Below are 18,003 nucleotides of genomic sequence, written 5' to 3' on the forward strand. Positions count from 1 at the left end.
TCATAATGTGACAAAAACTCCAATACAATTAACTGCAATTATGGCAGCTTGTGCGTATTTGTAAGTTGTTATTTATGTCCAAACCCTGTTTCCCTATGAGTTGGGAAATTGTGTTAGATGTAAATGTAAACGGAATACAATGATTTGCAAATCCTTTTCAACCCATATTCAGTTGAATGCACTACAAAGACAAGATACTTGATGTTAAAACTCATACACTTTTTTTTTTTTTGCAAATAATAATTAACTTAAAATTTCATGGCTGCAACACGTGCCAAAGTAGTTGGGAAAGGGCATGTTCACGACTGTGTTACGTCACCTTTTATTTTACAACACTCAATAGACGTTTGGGAACTGAAGAAACTAATTGTTGAAGCATTGAAAGTGGAATTCTTTCTCATTCTTGTTTTATGTAGAGCTTTAGTCGTTCAACAGTCCGGGTCTCCGCTGTCATATTTTACGCTTCATAATGCGCCACACATTTTCCATGGGAGACTAGTCTGGACTCCAGGGGGGCCAAGAAAGTACCCGCACTCTTTTTTTACAAAGCCAGGCTGTTGTAACACGTGCTGAATGTGGCTTGGCATTGTCTTGCTGAAATAAGCAGGGGCGTCCATGAAAAATACAGCGCTTGGATGACAACATATGTTGCTCCAAAACCTGTATGTACCTTTCAGCATTAATGCTGCCTTCACAGATGTGTAAGTTATCAATCAATCAATCAATGTTTACTTATATAGCCCTAAATCACTAGTGTCTCAAAGGGCTGCACAAACCACTACGACATCCTCGGTAGGCCCACATAAGGGCAAGGAAAACTCACACCCAGTGGGACGTCGGTGACAATGATGACTATGAGAACCTTGGAGAGGAGGAAAGCAATGGATGTCGAGCGGGTCCAACATGATACTGTGAAAGTTCAATCCATAATGGATCCAACACAGTCGCGAGAGTCCAGTCCAAAGCGGATCCAACACAGCAGCGAGAGTCCCGTTCACAGCGGAGCCAGCAGGAAACCATCCCAAGCGTAGGCGGACCAGCAGCGCAGAGATGTCCCCAGCCGATACACAGGCAAGCAGTACATGGCCACCGGATCGGACCGGACCCCCTCCACAAGGGAGAGTGGGACATAGAAGAAAAAGAAAAGAAACGGCGGATCAACTGGTCTAAAAAGGGAGTCTATTTAAAGGCTAGAGTATACAAATGAGTTTTAAGGTGAGACTTAAATGCTTTACCCATGCCTTGGGCACTAATGCACACCCATACCATCACAGATGCTGACTTTTGAACTTTCCGTCAATAACTGTCTGGATGGTTCGCTTCCCCTTTGCTCCGGATGTCACAATGTTGAATATTTCCAAAAACAATTTGAAATGTGGACTCGTCAGACCCAAAAACACTTTTCCACTTTGGATCAGTCCATCTAAGATGACCTCTGGACAAGCGTTCCTTGGTGTTGTTGATAAATGGGTTTTGCTTTGCATAGTACAGTTTTAACTTGCACTTACAGATGTAGCAACCAACTGTAGTTACTGACAGTGGTTTTATGAAGTGTTCCTGAGCCCATGTGGTGATGCCCTTTACACATTGATGTCGGTTTTTGATGCAGTACCGCCTGAGGAATCAAAAGTTGGTAATATCATCGCTTACGTGCAGTGATTTCTCCAGATACTCTGAACCTTTTGATGATTTTACAGACCGTAGATGGTAAAATCCCAAATTTCCTTGCAATAGCTCGTTGAGAAATGTTGTTCTAAAACTGTTCGACAATTTGCTTACAAATTGGTGACCCTCACTCCATCCTTGTTTGTGAATTACTTAGCATTTCATGGAAGCTTCTTTTATACCCAATCATGGCACCCACATGTTCCCAATTAGCCTGCACACCTGTGGGCTGTTCCGAATAAGTGTTTGATGAGTATGTCTCAACTTTATCAGTATTTATCGCCACCTTTCCAAACGTCTTTGTCACGTGTTGCTGGCATCAAATTCTAAAGTTAATGATTATTTGCAAAAAAAGTTCATCAGTTTGAACATCAAATATGTTGTCTTTGTAGCATATTCAACTGAATATGGGTTGAAAATGATTTGCAAATCATAGTATTCCGTTTATATTTACCTCAAACACAATTTCCCAACTCATACGGATACTGGGTTTGTATGTATAAATATATATATATATATATATATATATATATATATATATATATATATATATATATATAGATAGATAGATAGATAGATATATAGATATCTATATCTATATATAGATATAGATATAGATATATATATCCATCCATTTTCTACCGCTTATTCCCCTTGGGGTCGCGGGGGGCGCTGGCGCCTATCTCAGCTACATTCGGGATATATATATATATATATATATATATATATATATATATATATATATATATATACACACATATTTGTTAGTTAAATTCTTTCATCTCATTTGTTAGTTTGTTCAATGTTCGTTTGTTCAGTCGTCCGTCTCTCCGTCCGTCCGTTCATCCGCTCTTTGGTTTGTTTATCGGTTAGTTTGTTGTTTGAGCGAGTGAGTGAGCGAGTGAGCCGGTGAGCGAGTGAGTGAGTGAGTTTTTGAGTAAGTTAGCAAAATAACTGTAAAAGTTATGGGCAGATTTTGATTAAACTTTTAAGTAATGTTAGAAATGGGATAAGAAACAAATGATTACATTTTGGGGATGATCCGGATCTCTGTTTTATATTATTGAGAGTTAGGGTCTGGCAGAAGTCTGCAATTTCAGAGAGATGTTCTATTTAAATATCTTACTCAGCTATTTCAATTTAAAGTTAATTTTACATAAACTCATAAATGTTTCTTTGCATATAATTCATATTGACAACTTCTGCAGTTACCGTATTTTTCGGAGTATAAGTCGCTCCGGAGTATACGTCGCACCGGCCAAAAATAATAAAGAAGGAAAAAAACATATATACGTCGCACTGGAGTATAGGTCGCATTTTTGGGGGAAATTTATTTGATAAAATCCAACACCAAGAATAGACATTTGAAAGGCTATTTAAAATAAATAAAGAATAGTGAACAACAGGCTGAATAAGTGTACGTTATATGACGCATAAATAACCAACTGAGAAGGTGCCTAGTATGTTACGTAACATATTATGGTAAGAGTCATTCAAATAACTATAACATATAGAACATGCTATACGTTTACTGTCAGGCTTGTCCCTTACAGTTTGGCCATGTTTTAGTTTTTCCTCTGCGTTTGTCATGGTTTCCTGTCAGCCCTCTTATTTTGTCCGTTTCCTGTTTGTCTCCCTGAGTGCTGTGTCTCCCCAGCTGTGGCTGATTGGCACCTGGCCACACGTGCTGTCAATCAGCCAGATACTATTTAAAGCTGCCTTCCCCTCCAGTCAGTGCTGGATTATTGTCACCACTACCTGTCAATGTCATTAATTCTTGTCGTTGTAGCTGTGTCTACTTCTGTTCACTCTGCACATGTCGTAGTTCCCTCATGTCACATTAAGTGTTTTAGTTTCTAGTCCACAGTTAGCCTTTGTGCTAGTTTTCATTCATAGCCAAGTTTGTTCTCCGCCTTGTGCGCGCCTTTTGTTTGTACCCTTTTGTTTTTTCTTGTTTTAGTGTTAAATTATATCATATTTACCTGCACAACTCCTGCCGCCTTCTCTGCATCTTGGGGTTTGTCACAAACTCAACCTGACATTTACCAAACAATCTGTCTCTCCTGATCGCTAAATCCGATGAAATCTTCTTCCTCGATGTCGCTTCTAAACAACTCTGCCAACTCCAAAGGTATGGTCCGCTTCCTCTTGTCGTTTTCTGCTGCATATTTCACTACGTCCAGCTTGTAATCTGCAGTACATGATTTCCTTTTTGGTGCCATTTTTGTTCAGCCCTTCTCAGTTTTTATAAGTTACCGCCAACGATGAAATGATCCATTTTAAAGCTACGGATATATGCATGTATGCTATATGCATATAGCATATAGCAGTTAGCATTCCATGACCCACAATGCACTTCTGCCATGACCCTCCCCCGCCGAATTCGTATTGGTTGACGTGTGTGTGACGATTGATGACATTTTCTTCGTCTCTTCTGTGAATGAGATAAAAAATATAATTTAATATTTTACGGTAATGTGTTAATAATTTCACACATAAATCGCTCCGGAGTATATGTCGCACCTCCGGCCAAACTATGAAAAAAACTGTGATTTATAATCCGATAAATATGGTACCTTCACTTCCGTTACAACTGGCACACACTGTAAGAGACATCCACATCGTATTGTAATAATCTGAGGCACAAAAGTTTGCAATGATTCCAGACTGGCCTCAGATGAAAGAGTCGATGCCAACAAAAGATAAATAAATATTAAAGGCCTACTGAAATGAGATTTTCTTATTTAAACAGGGATAGCAGGTCCATTCTATGTGTCATACTTGATCATTTTGCGATCTAGCCATATTTTTGCTGAAAGGATTTAGTAGAGAACATCCACGATAAAGTTCGCAACTTTTGGTGCTCATACAAAAGCCTTGTCTTTACCGGAAGTCGCAGAAGATGACGTCACAAGGGTGAGGGCTCCTCACGTCCTCACATTGATTATAATGGGAGCCTTCAGCAGCAAGAGCTATTCGGATCGAGAAAACGACAATTTCCCCATTAATTTGAGCGAGGATGAACGATTTGTGGATGATGATATTGAAAGCGAAGGACTGGAAAAAAACAAAAACAAAAAAAGGCGATTGCATTGGGACGGATTCAGATGTTTTTAGACACATTTACTAGGAGAATTCTGGAAAATCCCTTATTTTTCTATTGTGTTGCTAGTGTTTTAGTGAGATTAAATAGTACCTGATAGTCGGAGGGGTGTGTCCACGGGTGTCTTGAGGCCAGTGTAAGAGGCGACTTTTTAACACAATTTTATCACCGAAACCTGCCGGTTGACAAGTGGTCGGGAACCATGTTCGCTTGACCGCTCTGATCCATAGTAAAGCTTCACCTCCGGGAATTTTTAACAAGGAATCACTGTGTGTTTGTGTGGCTAAAGGCTAAAGCTTCCCAACTTCATCTTGGTACTTTGACTTCTCCATTATTAATTGAACAAATTGCAAAAGATTCAGCAACACAGATGTCCAGAATACTGTTTAATTGCGCGATGAAAAGAGACAACTTTTAGGCGCAAATAGTGCTGCCCTAATATTTCCTGACAGTCCGTGACGTCACGTGCACGCGTCATCATTCCGCGACGTTTTCAACAAGAAACTCCGCAGGAAATTTAAAATTGCAATTTAGTAAACTAAACCTGCCGTATTGGCATGTGTTGCAATGTTAATATTTCATCATTGATATATAAACTATCAGAATTCGTGGTCGGTAGTAGTGGGTTTCAGTAGGACTTTTAGTGGCTTCATAATAGCTTGATGTTACTATCGATCACTTTACATATCATTTTACATTTATTACTGACTCAATAATAAACGCTGGATTCATTACAGCCTGTTGCTAAGTGTACCTGCTTGCCGATTTGTAATTATAATCAAACATGTTATTGCTCATTTGCGGCTCCCTCACCAATCGTCTGGCATCAGTCGTTCAACTCTGCAGTTGTGTTTGTGTTACGTTGCCTTTGTGTTAGTGCTATGCCTCTCCTCATGTGCACTTTTGTGCTACGCCGTGCTCTGCCTAACATTTCATGTATTAAGCAAAAAAAAAGGTGGGAGCTGTGATAAAGAAAGCTCCATTTTTTTTAATACATTCATGAGCAAGAGCACACACACACACACACACACACACACACACACACACACACACACACACAGGTAATAAAATATTGAGTTGTAATTAAAATGAGCCAAATTCAACAATTGAGGCTAAATGATGAAATTAACATTATGAGACTGAGCTGGAACAAAGGTAGAGGTTGCAATTTGCACATAACATTCCTTAGTGTGGCACAAGCATACACTACACAGCACATGCACTCTCGTACTAACGAGTGCATTCGCCTACATCATTAGTGAAGTGAAGTGAATTATATTTATATAGCGCTTTTCTCTAGTGACTCAAAGCGCTTTACATAGTGAAACCCAATATCTAAGTTACATTTAAACCAGTGTGGGTGGAACTGGGAGCAGGTGGGTAAAGTGCCTTGCCCGAGGACACAACGGACGTGACTAGGATGGCGGAAGCGGGAATCGAACCTGCAACCCTCAAGTTGCTGGCACGGCCACTCTACCAACCCACACAATAAAAAGACCACGCCTCAACAATCAGCAGTGGTTGTAAAACTGCAAAACCCAATACCAGTGAAATGTAAATCGTAAATAAAAACAGAATACAATTATTGGTAAATCCTTTTCAACCTACCGTATTTCCTTGAATTGCCGCCGGGCATGTAATATGCGCCTGCCTTGAATTACTGCCGGATCAATCTTACTCCCCAAATTCATAAGCGCATGCTCAATTTTACTGCGAGTGACGCTACCCTTTTTCAAAATGGCGGAGTTTTTTTTAGTTTTTGCTGTGTGTAAACCAGGGGTCTTGTTCCACAGCCATACAGATCACACTGATGGTTGTGATATAAAACAACTCGTCTTTAACACTCTTACTAATATGCGCCACACCCCACACCAAACAAGAATGACAAACACATTTTGAAAGAACATCGGCTCTGTAACGCATTATAAACACAACATAACACTTACCCAGAATGCAATGCATCTATGACTCTTGACTATATTATACACCCCGCTAACACCAAACATCGGCCCCCTCCCCCCTCTCCGTGCGTTGGTTGAGGTGGGCGGGGTTGGGGGGGAGTGTGTATAATATAGCCAAGAGTCATGGATTTATTGCATTCTGGGTAATTCTTATGTTGCGTTTATAATTTGTTACAGAGCCGATGTTTTCCAGAAATGTGTTTGGTGTGGGTTCACAGAGTGTGGCGCATATCATTAAGAGTGTTAAAGTTGTTTATATCACAACCATCAGTGTAAAAGGTATGGCTGTTGACCAAGTATGCATTGCAATCTCAAATGAGAAGCAGCGATATGCATGTGTCCGGCCAGCACGTAGATAGCATGGTGTAAAGGTGGGTGCAATGACATGTTGTAGAGCAGTGGTCCCCAACCACCGGGCCGCGGCCGCAGAATAATTTTTCATTATTAACTTTTTTTTATGACACTCAATTTTTTGCTGCATGCCATTGGTAAGCGCAGGGGTGAGAAGAGGCTTTAAAATTATTAGCGCCTGCTTACTTATATTGCATGCCTTGAATAAGCGCAGGAGTGAGAAGAGGTTTTAAATTAATTAGCGCCCCGGCGGCTATTCAAGGAAATAAGGAATATTCAATTGAATAGACTGCAAAGACAAGATAGGTAAGGTTCGAACTGGAAAACCTTGTTATTTCTTTTGCAAATATTAGCTCATTTGGAATTTGAGGCCTGCAACATGTTTAAAAAAAGCTGGCACAAGTGGCAAAAAAGACTGAGAAATTTGAGGAATGCTCATCAAACACTTATTTGGAACATCCCGCAGGTGAACAGGCTAATTGGGAACAGGTGGATGCCATGATTGGCTACAAAAGCAGCTTCCATGATGTGCTCAGTCATTCACAAACAAGGATGGAGCGAGGGTCACCACTTTGTGAACAACTGTGTGAGCAAATTGTCAAACAGTTATTAAATTAAATTAATTAATTAAAGGCCTCACCTTTTCTCCTCCAAACATATTGCTGGGTATTCTGGCTAAACAGCTCATTTTTGGTTTCATCTCACCACAGAACTTTTCATTGGAAGATCTTATCTTCGTCCATGTGATGTCAGATGAAACAAAAATTGAGCTGTTTGGCCACAACATCCAGCAATATGTTTGGAAGAGAAAAGGTGAGGCCTTTAATCCCAGGGACACCAACCTACCGTCAAGCATGGTGGTATTATGAGAAATATATATATTTTTTCCCCCCTCTGCCCTCTAGGGGGTGCCTGCGGCCCAACAATGGGTTCTATGGTTAAAAAACACTAAGTTTGTGTATGCATTGATTCTTTTGTTGTTAGTAGTCAATATTGATATCCGCAAAAAAATAAAATAATTGGATGATATCAAGTTATTTGATATAAGCTTCGACACAAGCAGTTCTTTTAGATGTGGTAGGTATGAAAAACACTAACCTATTCATTATTAACCATCCGGTATGGACTTTCGCTCTCTTTCTGTTGAAGTAGAGTGATAATTTGTTTTTTGGCAACACCTTATGGTCACATTGATCATGAAGTTAACACAATTGTTACTGGATATGTTGTAATATTCTCCTGCCTTGGAGACTTTGCATGTGTAAATAATATGCAACTGTAACTATTTAATACTTGTTTATACTGACAAATGTGCTGTTTTAGACTTTCAGTATATTTTTCCATTAAGGGCGTCTATTACGGATATCTAGTTTAAGTGTTATTCTGTGCTTAGCTGTTGTGTAGATGCTAGCTTACAATGTTTGCATTGTAAATGATTTGTTTGTATTGGACATTTTACATGAAAGCTCAAAGCTCCGAACCATGGGAAACCGGGCTTTTTGCCCCGCCACTCCCAGTCTGTGGAACGCTCTTCCTGACCACCTAATGGTACCACAGACGGTGGATGCTTTTAAAAAAAAGTTTTAAAATTATTTTTTAATTTTTTTTTAAACTTTTTTTTAGCTATATGTGCACTAGTTCTAGGTATTAGGCTGTTCTAGTTTTTATTTTTCCACTATTTATTTTACTTGTTGGGGGCAGCTATTTGTGGTTTTAGCGTTGTTGTTTTTTTAAATGCACTGTAGCACTTTGAGGTTGTTTGTTCAATGTAAAGTGCTTTTACAAATACAATCTATTATTATTATTATAAACCCATACAATCCCATACTTGTTTATTTACTGATACAGGACTGATGTTTTTGGATCGGGGCCTCTACTTGCAGTATAAAAATTTTGTAGGGCTCAACAAAAGAAAAAACTGCCACATTCAACTCAATGAAAAAGACTACTTGCGGACTACGGCAACACATCTCGGAAAAACTGAAATTATTGACGTTCAGAAGTGTAAGAAACCGAGATGAAAACTTTACAGCACTGATTTCATTATCAGTGTTATATACGTGGGGACTGGAAGGAGACGACACCACGAAAGACTTAAGGTTACCAGGTTTATTGTAACCTTTGATGATTGTGTGGGATGTGTATGCTACTCAAAGTGTTGGTTGCAGGATTAAGTCTAAAGTTAACCATGTAAATGAAACAAGAAGATGTTGTACATGCGTGTTGTCTGGTCAAGGAGGAATAGGCACAAGGAAGATCCGGGGACAGGCAGGAGGTCGAGGGCAGGCGGCAAGCAAACAAGGTCCGAGTCCAGGCGAGTGACTGAGGATCGAGGGAGGCAACTGCAAGGAGGACAAGGGACAAGTCAACGAGGCAAAAGGCACAAGACAAAAGGAAGCGAGGAAAACGAGAGGGAAGCCAGAGACGTATATGCTTACTACAAGAGTTAACAACGTTCCGGCGCGGATTCCCATGGTGTCTTCCTGATTGCTGCCAGGTGCGATGAATGCTGACAGTTGACAGCAGCGTGAGGCACTTGCGGGGGCGTGCCCTGCATGCTGCCACACAGAGTGTGGGATCTTGTTGTGGGAGAATCCTGGGTTCAAATCCGCGTTGTCACAATCAGCCTAAATTAAAAACAGGTATTATTGAGCAAGTTAATATTTAATACAACATGGACACACCAAAAATTGCTACCTTTGAATATACGTATCTATTCCCAGTAGGTATTGGGTCAAATGTGAAAGGTACCCCTCCTTAAATGTGTTTGTTGTGTTTGCTGCCAACAATTTCCTGTTTCCAAGAGTTTTGTGCTCGACTTCCCAAGAGCACGTCGAAATGTCTAATAAGGCTGCAGTAAAGAAACCTGTATCATTTTTCATTTCCTGTCCAACAGTGAGGCGAGATGTTTTAGATACATGTCAGAATGTGTGAAGTTGTTTCTTCTTCTTCATGAGCACATGGTTCATGATGAAAAACACAATTGAGGACTAAATATCACCAACCTGTATCACTTGATACAGTTTAATAACACATGATGGGTCAAGCGATACTGAAGCTCTGACACACAAGGATTGATACTACTTGATACCAAAAAAAGATGTTATATCTTGATACTGACATGGGTTTTTGTCACCATCATCAATTTAAATAGAACTATTATTTTACTATTTAGCTCATTGGAATGGCGGCTGACTATCATGGAACAGCAACACAGTATCAGTGTGGTGTCAATACAGCTACTGCGTGTGCCATACTCTCACGGTGGTGTCATTTAGCCATCTCGACTGACAGCCGCACCTGGCTGCACGTGAATATTCCAGCAAAGATACTTTCATGCGTGGAAGAAAGCATTTTGTCTAAATGAGTTCAAGACAAATGAGCGCGGGGCTGACAAATTGTTTAATGTGACAATGATAAGGTGGATGTCATATTTCAACATCATATCAATGTCTCTGCTGGATTTGTGTAAAATTATTCATGTCTGACCTAATAAATCAGCACGACCAAATATTTTACCCATCCCCCCACCCCCCTTTATTACACACTCCATTAGCCAATAGCAAACACATTTCTCGTTGCTAAGCATCATCCATCATGTCTGCTTGTTTTTCCAATATGCTGTTTAAATTGGGATTTAATACACATTTTAAAGAGCTTTCTTTTACTGAATACTGTGTGTTTTATGGATGTGTTTTCTTTGAAAAAAAGAAATGAAAAGATGCATGTTGTCAAAACACGGGCAGTAAAAATTCATCAAGTGACTACCATATTTTCCAGACCATAGGGTGTACCGGATTATAAGGCGCACTGCCGATTAATTTTATTTTTTTTATCGTTTTTCATTTACAAGGCACACCGCATTATAGGGCGCATTAAAAGAGTCATATTATCAGTTTTTTATTCTAAATGTAAAACAATTCCTAGTGGACTACCTAACATGTAATGATGGTTCTTTGGTCAAAATATTGCATTGATTATGTTTTACAGATCATCTTCAAGTCGCTTTCTGTCAGTCCCTTCAGAATGCGCCGTTTTGTGGGCGGTCTTATTTACATGACTCACCTTCGGCAGCGTCTTCTCCCCGTCGTCTTTGTTGTAGCGGTGTAGCGTGCAAGGACGGGGGTGGAAGAAGTGTCAAAAGATGGAACTAACTGTTTTAATGACATTCCGACTTTACTTAAATTGATAACGGAGAAGCACAGGAATTTTGTCCCGTGAAAAAACATCCGACCGAAACTTTAATAACTAAAGTTCCTTGGGTAAATAATGTAAACTCATTACACCGGTATGTTTTAGTGCTTTCATGGCAAGTTTACTGACAACTATAAGTAAGAACTTCACACTGCTTTATATTATAAATGGCAACAGTGGAGGATAAATGTCACATAAGAAGAAGACTATCGACTACCAAGGCGCACGTGCAAAATTTTTCAGGATTTAGGCAGATCCCAAATGACATCCTCGGCTCAGATTCCACATCAGGGCAAGAAAAAAACTCAACCCAATGGGACACAATGACAAACCTTGTAGGGGACTGCAGATGTGGGGAGCCTACTCCCAAAACCCCCACCCCCGGGTGACTGGTGCAATGGACGTCGAGTTGATCTAGTTAATAGTGTAAGAGTCCAGTCCATACTTTTGCATAATATTGCGAAACGAAATGCCAGATAATATGTCTTACCTTATTATACACACACCATAATAATACTTGTATGTTTAATGCGCCGGCAATCCTTCAAGCGGTGTTGCTTCATAGCTTACCAAAGTTGTACCAAAACATTTTGATAGATTTTGGAGCGCCCTGTGTAATGTTCTTTATTTTCAATAGAACATTGAAAATGTTGGTCTTGTTTACTTGAAACATATTGCCATTATAGTGCAGCCTACACTTATCTCTTGTGTTTGACTGCCATCCCCTTATTAATACACCATGTACCAAATAAAATAGCTTCGAGCTGGGTAAGCTTAACCAAATGTATTCCTTACAAGGCGCACTGTCGAGTTTGGAGGAAAAAAAAATTATATTAAGTGCGCCTTATAGTCCGTAAAATATGGTACCTTGAAATGATTAAATATTAAGTTAGACATCATGGTCGTACTGTACATCCCATTGTGACCAAATGGAGCTTTCCTTATGTTGTTGCTTGAATTGATTTAGTACCAAAATACCAGCAAAATAAATGTCTCATGTAAAAATATCAAACTTCGTTCAGTAGTGATATTGATATGGGTTCCAATACCAGCAAAAAAGAAAACATGGGAGGAAATAGGTAAATGATAAATGGGTTGTACTTGTATAGCGCTTTTCTACCTTCAAGGTACTCAAAGCGCTTTGACACTACTTCCACATTTACCCATTCACACACACATTCACACACTGATGGAGGGAGCTGCTATGCAAGGCGCCAACCAGCACCCATCAGGAGCAAGGGTGAAGTGTCTTGCTCAGGACACAACGGACGTGACGAGGTTGGTTCTAGGTGGGATTTGAACCAGTGACCCTCGGGTTGCGCACTCTCTCACTGCGCCACGAATAGTAAATGTTTAGATGCATCGCAATTCAAACAGGGACAATTACAAAATCGATTGGCAAACGTCAATAATCGATAACCGATATATTTATTTTGAATAAAGTAATGCCGACACTTACTGACTGCAAAGAGCCACCTCACTGAGAGATCCGAGCAGCTCCTTTACTTTATGTCACTTATGGTCCTGTTATGCACACATTTCCATTATTTAATAAATGTGATGGGAATTAATCAAACTCTTTCTTATTACAAATGCCCTGTTTTTAAAAGTTGCAATTGATAAATGCTTATTTAGTCTAACGAAAATAAAAGTAAAGCTGCATCAATATACATAAATTAACGATTCATCAATAATACATTTTTAATCTAATCGTAGCTCCTGAATCGTAATTGAATCGTGAGGTGCCTAAAAATTGCCACCTCTAGATGATACTGTATGGGTTTGCATGTAAAATGTCTGCTTTCATCTCTGATATAAGCAGTTCTACGGCTTGTTTACTTCTGCAACATTGGGCTGCCGGATAACATCTACATTTCCTATAATAAGCACTCGAGTTTGGTCTTTTATTTCAGTCAAGTAATTTAGAAAAGGTAAACATGGTAGGCTATTGGAGCTAGTACAGGAGTCCCCAGACCTTTTGACTTTTGACTCGGGAACCACATTGGGTTAAAAAGAATTTGGCCGAGGGCCGGGATATCTATATACATATGCATATGTATATCTATATACATATGTATGAATATGTATATATTAGGGCTGTGAATCTTGGGGTGTCCCACGATTCGATTCAATATCGATTCTTGGGGTCACGATGCGATTCAAAATCGATTTTTTTTTTTTCAATTCAACACGATTCTCGATTCGAAACGATTTTTTCCCGATTTAAAAGGATTCTCTATTCATTCAATACATAGGATATCAGCAGGATCTACCCCAGTCTGCTGACATGCAAGCAGAGTAGTAGAGTTTTGTAAAAAGCTTTTATAATTGTGAAGGACAATGTTTTATCAACTGATTGCAATAATGTAAATTTGTTTTAACTATTAAACAAACCAAAAATATGACTTATTTTATCTTTGTGAAAATATCGGACACGTGTGTTGTCAAGCTTATGAGATGCGATGCAAGTGAAAGCCACTGTGACACTATTGTTCTTTTTTTTATTTTTATAAATGTCTAATGATAATGTCAATGAGGGATTTTTAATCACTGCTATGCTGAAATTATAACTAATATTGATACTGTTGTTGATAATATTTATTTTTGTTTCACTACTTTTGGTTTGTTCTGTGTCTTGTTTGTGTCTCCCCTCAATTGCTCTGTTTATTGCAGTTCTGAGTGTTGCTAGGTCCAGTTTGGTTTTGGAATTGGATTGCATTGTTATGGTATTGCTATGTATTGTTTTGTTGGATTGATAAAAAAAAAAAAAAACAATTACGAAAAAAATTAGCGATTTTTTAAGAATTAGAATTGATTCTGAATCGCACAACGTGAGAATCGCGATTCAAATTCAAATCGATTTTTTTCCCAAACCTGGCAGGTGATGTACAACATCAGTGACTGCACGTCACTGATGTATATATATATATATATATATATATATATATATATATATATGTGTATATATATATATATATATACATGTATGTATATATATATATATATATATATATATATATATATATATATATATATATATATATATATATATATATATATAAATATATATATATATATATATATATATGTATATATATATATATGTGTATATATATATATATATATATATATATATATATATATATATATATATATATATATATATACATGTGGTGAAGCAAAATACGCCAAAAATTTCAAAAATGAAAAACAATAGAAAACCTAGTTCATTGTCAGGTTCAAACACTGATGACATCTATTTAACAGACAAGAAGCCAGGAATCAGGCTGAGACAGAGTTAAATTTTGGTCAATAAGGAGAGATGTATTGGGCTGTACACTCAGTTACAGTTCCAACCTACGCTCTAAGGCAGTGGTTATCATCCTTTTTTTCAGTGATGTACCCCCTGTGAACACATTTTTAATTCAAGTACCCCCTAATCAGAGCAAAGCATTTTTGGTGAAAAAGAGAGATAAAGAAGTAAATTACAGCACTATGTCATCAGTTTCTGATTTATTAAATTGTTTAACAGTGCTAAATATTGCTAATTTTTCAATGGTTTTTCTTGAACTATTTGGAAAAAAATAAATACAAATAACAAAGACAAGAAGCAAGGAATCAGGCTGAGACAGAGTTAAATTTTGGTCAATAAGGAGAGATGTATTGGGTTTTACACTCAGTTACAGTTCCAACCTACGCTCTAAGGCAGTGTTTATCATCCCTTTTTCAGTGATGTACCCCCTGTGAACACATTTTTAATTCAAGTACCCCCTAATCAGAGCAAAGCATTTTTGGTGAAAAAGAGAGACAAAAAATTAAAATACAGCACTATGTCATCAGTTTCTGATTTATTAAATTGTTCAACAGTGCTAAATATTGCTCATTTGTAATGGTCTTTCTTGAACTATTTGGAAAAAAATATATAAAAATAACTAAAAACTTGTTGAAAAATAAACAAGTGATTCAATTATAGATAAAGATTCCTATACAAAGAAGTAATCATCAGCTTAAAGTGCCCTCTTTGGGGATTGTAATAGAGATCCATCTGGATTCATGAACTTAATTCTAAACATTTCTTCACAATAAAAAGAAATGTTTAACATCAATATTTATGGAACATGTCCACAAAAAATCTAGCTGTCAACAATGAATATTGCATTGTTGCATTTCTTTTCACAGTTTATGAACTTACATTCATATTTTGTTGAAGTATTATTCAATAATCATATCCATGAAAGATTTTTGAATTGTTGGTATTTTTCAATAAATATATTTATAAAGGTTTTTTGAATAGTTGCTATTTTTAGAATATTTTTTAAAAATCTCACGTACCCCTTGGCATACCTTCAAGTACCCCCAGGGGTAGGCGTACCCCCATTTGAGAACCACTGCTCTAAGGCACAGCCCACATGCTTCACTATTTATTCGGGAGATGCCTGGTTACATCACTGAAGCTGCTTCTGAAGGAAGGGGGATAATTTCAGCTGCCCAAGTTAGATGCAATATATAATTATTCAGAAATGGAAATGTGCGGACACTCGTGATATCGCCCTGTCTCTGCTTTGTCTGCGTCAAGGTACTCAATGTTCGCCCTTGGCAGACAGCAGGCTGGGTCTGGACACAAACACTGATACGAGATGACTCACAATTCAAGATTGCAAGTTGTCACTTTGCACAGTTGGAAAAGTGCAACTTCAGCACAATTGATAATAACTATAGCAACGACCTTTAAGCTTATACATAATTATTCTAACACTAATGTACATTCGTTATACATACCTTCTAGTATTTATTTCATGATTTACAAGTGCTCAAAATGACCACCAGCTGCAGCATGGACAACATCAAGACAACATAAGAATTCCTCACAAAACGCGCCTCAAAATGTCAAAGTTAGGTCTGGGGATCTGTTTATCAGTCAGTTTCAATGATTGAGAACTTAATAAATGCGTGATGATTTTGGCATATTTTTATAATTATCCTATATATATATAAATATTGTGGAGTGGGGTGTGGTCGGCGCGCCTCCTGAGGGAAGGGAGTGTGTATGGCCCCGCTTCGAAGCCCAGCTGACAGGTGAGTAGATTGCCCAGCTGGGTTTTGTTATCTAATCAACTGTCTCCTGTATCAAAAGCGTCCAAGGCCATGAGGGGAAGAGAGGAGCAGACGCACACAAGCGAGCAGGAGGCCGCGAGCGAGAGACCAGAACATTGCTCATTATAAGCCTAAAAAATAAAAGACTTGTTTGAACCTGGACTTCAGGTCCCACAGATTTTGTCGGTCCAAGGAGAACCCACACAGAGACATTCACATTTATATATATATATATATATATATATATATATATATATATATATATATATATATATATATATATATATATATATATATATATACATACATATGTATATGTATGTATATATATATACATATATATATATATATATATATATATATATATATGTGTGTGTGTGTATATATATATATAAATAAATAAATAAATACATGGGTTGTACTTGTATAGCGCTTTTCTACCTTCAAGGTACTCAAAGCGCTTTGACACTACTTCCACATTTACCCATTCACACACACATTCACACACTGATGGAGGTAGCTGCCATGCAAGGCGCCAACCAGCACCCATCAGGAGCAAGGGTGAAGTGTCTTGCTCAGGACACAACGGACGTGACGAGGTTGGTACTAGGTGGGAATTGAACCAGGGACGCTCGGCCACTCTCCCCACTGCGCCACGCCGTCCCCATATGTGTGTATATATATGTATTTATGTATATATATATATATAAATATATATATATATATATATATATATGTATGTATATCTATATATGTGTGTCTATATATGTATTTATGTATGTATGTATATATATATATATATATATATATATATATATATATATATATATATATATACACAGTATATATATATATATATACAGTATATATATATATATATATATATATATATATATATACTGTATATGTGTGTATATATATCTCTCTCCATTGAGGTTTTATATACATGATGTAAGCCGAGATATATGTAAAGTCCATTTTAAAATTATCTTACTCATTTGTAAATCCTTACATGGTCTTGTCCCCAGTTACCTCTCTGAGCTGCTCTACCTCTATGCCCCCACCCGGTCACTCAGGTCAGCTGATCAGCTGATCCTGGAGGTACCCAAATCAAAGCGCAAGCTCAGAGGGGACAGAGCATTCTCTGTTATGGCTCCCAAACTCTGGAACGATCTCCCTCTTCATGTGAGACAGGCCCCTTCTTTGGCTATTTTTAAGACCCTTCTTAAAACCCACTTTTATTCACTGGCTTTCAACCCAGCATGGGACTTTAAACTGTTTTTAACTTTTTAACTGCTTTTTATCTAACAAATTGTTCTTAGGGTAATTTGTATTTGCTTTTTAAATGTGTTTTTACTTCTGTTTTAAAAGTTTTTTTTTTAGTCTGTCCTTTGCCTTTATTTCTTTGTGGTGTACAGCCCTTTGTTCTTCAACTGTGTTTTTTTTTAAAAGGCTTTATAAATAAAGTTGGTATGGTATGTAATGTATAACATTTAATATTTTCGTATTTACTCAAGGCTCCAATATTGGTATCGTATTGAAAGTGAAAACTTGTACTGAGACACCCCTCGTAAATACAATTACCATCACTGCCAAATTAACCCTAGTATTTGTGTTTCATCAATAAATCAATAC

At 37.8% G+C, this 18,003-nt stretch overlaps 1 long non-coding RNA gene across 1 annotated transcript in view; it reads right to left on the reverse strand.

Annotated features, from left to right (window-relative positions):
• Positions 1–9,200: 9,200 nt before the first annotated feature.
• The window catches only part of LOC133537555 (uncharacterized), a 32,520-nt gene continuing 23,717 nt past the window's right edge, over positions 9,201–18,003 (reverse strand). Inside the window, exons 3-4 of the long non-coding RNA XR_009802730.1 lie at positions 9,519–9,707; positions 9,201–9,422 (exon numbers count right to left, since the gene is read on the reverse strand). This is a non-coding gene — a long non-coding RNA (uncharacterized LOC133537555). The remainder of the gene's footprint in view (positions 9,423–9,518; positions 9,708–18,003) is intronic.

The sequence above is a fragment of the Nerophis ophidion genome, linkage group LG01 (genome assembly GCF_033978795.1).
Source record: "Nerophis ophidion isolate RoL-2023_Sa linkage group LG01, RoL_Noph_v1.0, whole genome shotgun sequence".
NCBI lineage: Eukaryota > Metazoa > Chordata > Actinopteri > Syngnathiformes > Syngnathidae > Nerophis > Nerophis ophidion.